Raw genomic sequence first — 8,185 nt, forward strand, 5'->3', positions numbered from 1 at the left:
ATTAGCATCAATGCTAATAGAAAACAGTCAAAAATAGAGTTGGTTCTGTAACTACATAATATGGAAATTTGGAGTGAAGATGGCATACATTTCAAATTTGAGAGATATCCAAGTGTAAATGCCTCTTATTTATGCTATATGAAAATACCCTTTCAAGGGGAATTCTATGCAACTGGACTGATCAGCAGTGTATGCATTTAAAACTGATGCACTTATAATTATTATAAGTGTTTCATATACAAAATCAATGTCTTTGATTATGGTATCAAATTCTTAATGATTTCAAATCTGCTTTCTCATCTTGTTCTGTATACTTCTAAAGATTTATTTGCTTGAAGCTTGGAAAAAGAAGGCAGAAACTTTTACTTACCAGGTTATACTGACTAGAAATGCTGAGGCAGTGAAAACAGCCCTTAAATGTCATGACCAGTTCGTTGTCCAGTGAGCTTCATGACAGCATAGTTTTGGGACTATCAGGGTAAGAAAAGTTCATACAAATAAAATTAAAAATATATTGCTATGTTTTAATATTTTGGAAAACAATGCTAGTTTTCTGCCAAAAGTTATGTCTAGCACTGTCTAAATATTCTAGGTAATAAGTTGAATATTTTTGGGTGTCTCATTAGAATAATTCTAGTTACACTTTCCTCAACTTAAACACTAGATTTTAAAATATTAATAAGAGCTATTTAAATGAAACTCATAACGGAACATTTGAAACTCAAGTTTTAATTAAATATTAAATTCTAACTTAAGGGGAAAGGGCTGGTAAAGCTGGACCATTACTGTGATCTATGAATGAAAATTTAGCAGTATTAATTTTTCTCCTTTCTTCCCTCCCTCCCAGCCATACTCTCTTCTTCCTACACTTTTTCCTGCAGGGTAGGCGATGGTTTGATCCCTCGGTTGGGAAGATCCCCTGGAGTAGGAAATGGTAACCCATTCCAGTATTCTTGCCTGGAGAATCCCATGGACAGAGGAGCCCGGCGGGCTACAGTCCCTAGAGTCGCAAAGAGTTGGACACAACTGAGCGACTGAGCACACACACAGCATCAACAGCAGAGATTTATTTTCTCACAGTTCTGGAGGCTGAAATTCCAAGATCGTGGTGTTGCCAGGATTGACTCCTGAGACCTCTCTTGGCCTGCGAATGGCAGCCTTCTTGCTGTGTCCTCGAGTGGCCTTTCCTCTGTGCCCATGCATCCATGGTGTCTCTTCCTCTTTCTTCAAGGACATCAGTCCTACTGGATTCGGGCCCTATCCTATGACTTCATTCAACCTTAATTAGCTCTTTAAAGGCCAGTTCTCCACATTTGGTCACATTGGGGGTAAAAGGCTTCAATATATGAATTTGGGTGGGGGGATACAATTCAGCCCATAACATATATGTAAACAAGAGTTCATCAATAAGCTTTCTATCCTTTTATGACTCCATAATTTTCTTTAGCAAAGTATAAAACTGAAGAAGTAAATGCAACAGAATTTTTACTGGAGGAAAACAAAGCTAATGTCCTAGATTATGTAACTGCTATGTTCACAAGGCTCCATCTTGACTGATCTGTGACTTAGGTAAAGTTATTTCTAATGTTCCTCTTCTCTTCTTGCACCTTCTTTTAACATTGGTGTCTGCAGTAAACTGGTTCCTCTGCCAGTGTCTTATTGTGGCTTATCTATCTTGGCTTTCCAAGTGAGGACCTATTTCCAAGTGAGGACTCATCCCCAGCTTCTACAGTGTCTACCAATTTTTTTTTTTTTAATCCAGTTGAAACAAGTAAGTTTCTGTTTTATGTAGCTATTTAGAATTGTTTGATAATTTTCACATTTTTCTCTTCAGTGACCCACTCCTTCATATTTCTTTCGGCTCCCCAGTCACAGCTTTGCCTCCTTCCTATCCAATCTACTGTGTTTCATCGATCCCACAATGTACATTTTCCCTCACATCTTACATCTCTGAAATTGTGCTTCTTACAATCAATGGGGCATCATATTTTATTAACTGGCAGGTTTTTCCTTCCTAGTGCTATATAAGATGATATACTTTAAATCAATGGAGTTGTAGATTCCATGAAATACAATATTGTCATATCTAGTAGATCGAACAACCTCATATCTTTGAAATATGCCTACTTTTATCCATTTCCTCTGCCACTTCTCAAGGTCACACTACTATCATTCCTTCTGAGGATTATTGCAAGAGTCTCATCACTTCTGGTATTGCTCACTAGTCACCAGGGTTACCCTTCACCTCCATGGTCTACTTTGAAACTAAAATAATTTTTTAAAGTAAAATTTTAATTTTGTCTTCCCCTTCATTTTACTGACTTCCTGATGCTCACAGAGTAAAAACCAGACTCCTTACTATGACTTACAAGCTTCTACATTAATCTAACCTATGTGTAACTTTTAATAGTTTATTTCATTTTGTGATCTACAGACCCACTGAATTTATTTCACTGGTTCAAATATGCCTTTTTGCTTTGCTCAGAAACTACACACACTAGTTCCCCACCCCACTCCCCTTTCCCTGCTGCTGCTAAGTCGCTTCAGTCGTGTCCGACTCTGTGCGACCCCGTAGACGGCAGCCCACCAGGCTCCTGCGTCCATGGGATTCTCCAGGCAAGAGTACTAGAGTGGGTTGCCATTGCCTTCTCCAATGCATTAAAGTGAAAAGTGAAAGTGAAGTCGCTCAGTCGTGTCCGACTCCTAGAGACCCCACGGACTGCACCCTCCCAGACTCCTGCGTCCATGGGATTCTCCAGGCAAGAGTACTGGAGTTGCCTTCTCCCCCTTTTCCCTAGCTATCTCTTTTTCACTTCTCAGGTTTCACCTAGAACATTAGTTCATCCATAAAATTTCCCTGACCTCCCCAAGTCTGGATTAAAGACACCTCTTCTATAACATTTGATAATTCTTTCACAAGCATTTACTTCTATTTGAATTGCCTATCTGTCTCTGGAATAGGATAAATTGCATATTTATGACTATGATTTGTATTTCCTTTGCTTCATTTCCCTTCTTCCAGTAAGAAGTCAGATCCTTTGCATATTCTTTGCCTGGGGCATTTTTCGGGGCTGAAAAAGCTTACCTTCTGTAAAACCTAAACTCACTGAAGAGATTAAGATAGAAATGACTGTAGGATAGGCTTGGAAAGGAAGGTTTCCTTCTGTGTGTGCTCCAAGATGTGAGAACTTGTTCCTTATTCTCTGAATGCATCCAAGGAAAGTGCCAATTTCAGAGGCTCCCGCTGCGACACCTAGGAAAACCGCTTGCTAGACACAGAGACTCATCTGAAATTCTAGGACCAAAGGATGAGCGATAAATACACATTAAAGTGGAGGACGGGAGGTGGGGGACCACATGGAATGAGCCAGTGGGACCTGGTGCACGTGGCCAGACATAGACAAGAGGGTTACCTCTGGAGATGGGGTGGAGAGCTGAATGAGAATAATGACTGATACCAAGCTTCTTGCCAGACTATTAAGGTGTGAACTATGAAACACAATTACAATGATTAAAGAAAACTAAGAAATGCCATGCATTTTTGCATGACCAAGCTTGTGGACTGAGATTCAAACTCATAATATCTGCATTCTCCACCACACTTTCAGGGCATTTCTTTCCTGCTCCTTTAGCTTGTTATTTATTAATTCATTTAACTTGTTTTTCCAATGCTTTTTTTGCATCCATTGATATGATTGTGGGATTTTTCAATTTTATTCTATTGATGTAATGAGTAACATTAGTTGATATTTGAATGATGAACCAGCATGAACCAGCACTGTATACCTGAGATAAGTCCCACTTGTTCTTGGTATATAGATCTCATTGCACTATTTTTTGATTCAATTTGTTAATGTTTTATTGATTTTTGCATCTGTGCTCATGAGATATATTTTATGCAGTTCTTCCCTTATACTGCTTTTGTTTTGTTTTGGCATTAGGCTACTTCACTTTCATGCACTGGAGAAGGAAATGGCAACCCACTCCAGTGTTCTTGCCTGGAGAATCCCAGGGACGGGGGAGCCTGGTGGGCTGCCGTCTGTGGGGTCACACAGAGTCAGACATGGCTGAAGCAACTTAGCAGCAGCAGCAGCAGCAGCCTTATAGAATGAAGTAGGATATATTCCCTCTGTTTCTATCCTCTGAAAGAGATTATAGAGGACTGGTATAATTTCTCCTCTAAATGCCAGACAGAATTCATCAGTGAACCCAGTAGGGCCTGGTGCTTTCTGTTTTGGAAGATGACTAAGTGTTGATTTAATCTCTGTAATATAAATAAGCTTATTCACATCATCTATTTTTTCTGAGTTTTGGCAGATTGTGTCTTTTAAGAAGCTGAATTTGAAATTCAAATATCAAATTTGTGGACAGAGAGTAAGACAAGTTGGTTTATAATGTTGGTCATCAGCTCACTAAGGCTCTGTTTATATTTTTTCTCAGTCCTTCAGTTTTCCCATCTATCTTTCATTTTGGATAGTTTGCATTGCTATGTCTTTCAGTTTCATAATTATTCTGTAATTTCTAATCTACTGTTAATCTAATCTAGTGCATTTTAACATTGAGTTTTAATTTTTAGAGCAGGTTTACTTTCATAGCGAAGTTGAGCAGAAAGCCCAGAGTTCCACCTCTCCTCTTCCCTCTCTTAGAGCCCACCTCCCACCAGTATCTCTCTCCAGTATAGTAAGTTTGTTACAATTAATGAACCATCATTGATACATCATTATCAACAAGTCTTAGTTTATATTACGGTTCATTATTTGTGATGTACCTTCTGTGGTTTCCGGCAGTTGTATAATGACATGTATCCACCCTTATTGTATCATACAGAATAGCTTCACTTCCCTAAATGTCCCCTGTCCTCCAACTATTCTTCTGGTTTATCCTCTCCTGTCCCCTAACCCAGGTCCTTGGCAAGCACTGATTTTCTTTTTTTTTTTTTCTGAAATAAAATAGACAAATAACATTGTATTAATTTTAGGTGTACCACATAATGATTTGATATATGTATATATTGCAAAACAGTGATCACAATAATATCTCTAATCACACAGTTACAAAATGTTCTTTTCTGTGACAAGAACTTGTAAGATCTACTTCTTAGGAACTTTCAAATATACAAAACGATATTGTTAACAATAGTCACCCTGCTGTACAGCCCCAGAACATCTCCAGAACCAATTTATTTTATAACTGGAAGTTTGTACCTTTTAACCACTTTCATCCATTCTATTCATTCTCCACCCCTTGCCTCTGGCAACCACCAAATTGTTCTGTGAGTTTAATTTTATTTTATTTTTTGATTCCGCATCCAAGTGAGATCATACAATATTTGTCTTTCTCTGTCTGACTTATTTCGTTTAGCATCTGCTTCTCTATCTTGAGAGCTTTTCTTGCCCTCTTTGCCCGTCTCCCTTCCTCCCTTTCATCTACCTCACAGAACCTTATAATTCTTAATTTCTGAGTTTAAAAGTATTTTAAAAGATTACAGAGATATCCCAGTGTGTCCCCTGGTTGCAGACATATTTCTCACCCACTGGAGTAGATCTTGGAACAGAAACGGCAGTGTCTTAGTTGGTGAAATTTGAACAAGCTCTGTTGTTCAGTTACCAGTATAAACCCAATGTCACTTTCCTGGTTTTGATCACTGTACTAAAGTTATATAAGTTGTTAACATTAGAGGACACTGAATAAAGACTATATATAAACTTCTGTATTATTTTAAAATTTTTTCTTTGATATAAATAAGGCTTAGGTGTTTTGTTTTAGATTTTGTATTTAAAAATTTTTTTATTGGAGTATATAGTTGTTTTACAATGTTGTGTTAGCTTCTGCTGTACAGCAAAATGAATCATTATGCGTATACATACACCCCCTCTTTTTTGGATTTCCTTCCCTTTTTAGGTTACAACAGAGCACTGAACACACTTCCCTGTGCCAAATTGGGACTGGCAAATGTGTCCACTACTATGTATAAAATAGATAACTAATGAGACTCTACTAGAGTTTGTATTGTTTTTAAATAATAGCTTTTTGAGATGTATTTCATATACCATAAAATTCACCCTCTGAAAGTGTATAATTTCAGAATTGTGTCTGATTCACTGTTTAGTTTGCTCTCTGATTTTAGAAACTTCTTCTTACCCCAAGAAGGGATATATCCAGTACTCATTAGCAGTCATTCCTTATCTCCTCCCTCCTGCCTCATCTCCTGTCATGAATTACTTTCTGTCTCTATGGATTTGCCTGTTGTTAACATTCATATACTATGTGTCTTTCTGTGACTGGTTTCTTTCACTTGGTGTAATGCTTATAAGACTCTTGCAACATGTCTGAATATTTCATTTCTTTTCACAGCTGGAAACACTCCACAGTGTGGACATACTACGTTTGTTTATCCATTCATCAGTTGGACACTGGGCTGTTTCCTCTCTTTTAGCTATGATGAATAATGCTGCTATGAACATTCACGTGAAGGTTTTCGTGTGGATATGTTTTTTGTTCTCTTAACATATTAATATAAACCTAGAAGTAGAATATAGGTCATGTGGTAACTCTATGTTTAATGCTTTGAAGAACTTTCAAACAGTTCCAGAATGGCTTCATCATTTTCATATTTCCATCAGCAATATGGCAGTGCTGATTTCTACATACCCTCCCAAGCCTTTGCTATTTTCTCTCTTTAATTTTAACCATCCTAGTGGGTATGAAGTGGTGTGTCATTGCTGGTTTGACTTGCATTTCCCTAGTGATTAATGATGTTGACGATCTTTTCATGTACTTCAGGGCCATGTACATATCTTTTTTGGAGTAATGATTATTCAAATCATTTGCCCATTTAAAAACTGGATTACTGGGGACTTCCTTGGTGGTCCAGTGGTTGGGAATTAGCCTTCCAATGCAGGGAACATGGGTTTGATCCCTGGTTGGGGAACGAAGCCCTCACATGCCATGAGGCGAGTAAGCCCCTGAGCCACAACCAGAAAGACAGCCCTGTGCACTGCAGTGAAGACCTAGCACAGCCAGAAGAGAGAGAGAGAAAACAAACTGGATTGCTTATGTTTCTGTTTTGGAGTTGTAAGGATTTGTTATATATTCAAAGCAAAAGTTCTTTATCTGATATATGACTTGCAAATATTTTCTCTTCTGCGAATTTCTAAAATTGTCTTAATGATGCCCTTTGAAGCACACAAGTTTGTAATTTTGATGTTAATTTATCTTTTTTTTTCACTTGAATTATGGTGTCATATTTTAAAATGTGCTTAATCCAAGGTCATGCAGATTTACTTATATGTTTTCTCCTAAATGTTTTATAGTTTTAGCTATTACATTAGATCAGAAATTCATTTTGAGTTAATTCTTATATATTGTGTGAAGTAAGGGTTCACTTTAATTCTTTTGCATGTGGATATCCTATTGTTCCAATGCCATTTGTGGGAAAGATTTCCCTGTGGTATTTTCACTTTTTCTGTAAGTACAAAATTATTTCTAAATTAAAAGCTAAACAAATAAATTTTGACTTTAAGGACTTGGAATGATCTCCCCATTCCAAGGATTGATCTCCCCAATGATTCTAGGGAGTCCAGTCTCATGACCATATATCCTATTGGAATCTCAAAGAGACTGGTGTCCACTTGACCAGTACAACTTTTTCTTTTGCCCAACCAAAGGGCCATCCCACAAAACATAAGTGAAGGAAAGACTCCATCACTTTCATATAATACATCCATTCTCACAAGCTCGCCACTCTAAGACTTGACTTGTTTCTCAGTGCTCCACTAAGCAATTCTCTAACTTCCATCTCATTTAGTACAGCCCACTGTCATGTTCAAGTTCAAAAAGCCATAGCAGCAGTGTACTAGGCTATGTTGCAAGCATTCTTGCTGTAAGGTTGAACACTGAATTATTTCAATTAACCATCCTAAATTCTACACCTTCCGAGTTCAAAGCCATCTCACATAACATTTCCAAGCATCCTGCTGGTGTATATTAGCCAGATCCTATGTTTCTTTCGGGCTTCCCTGGTGGCTCAGTGGCTAAGAATCTGCCTGCAATGTAGCAGATGCAGATTCAACCCCTGAGTCAAGAAGATTCCCCTGGAGAAGAAAATGGCAAACTGACTGTAATATTCTTCCCTGGAGAATCCCATGGACAGAGGAGCCTGTTGGGCTACAGTCCATGCTTAGCG

This window comes from Bos grunniens, chromosome 27, assembly GCF_055505025.1.
Source record: "Bos grunniens cultivar Pamir isolate PY7600 chromosome 27, Bosgru_T2T1.0, whole genome shotgun sequence".
In the NCBI taxonomy this organism is placed as follows: domain Eukaryota; kingdom Metazoa; phylum Chordata; class Mammalia; order Artiodactyla; family Bovidae; genus Bos; species Bos grunniens.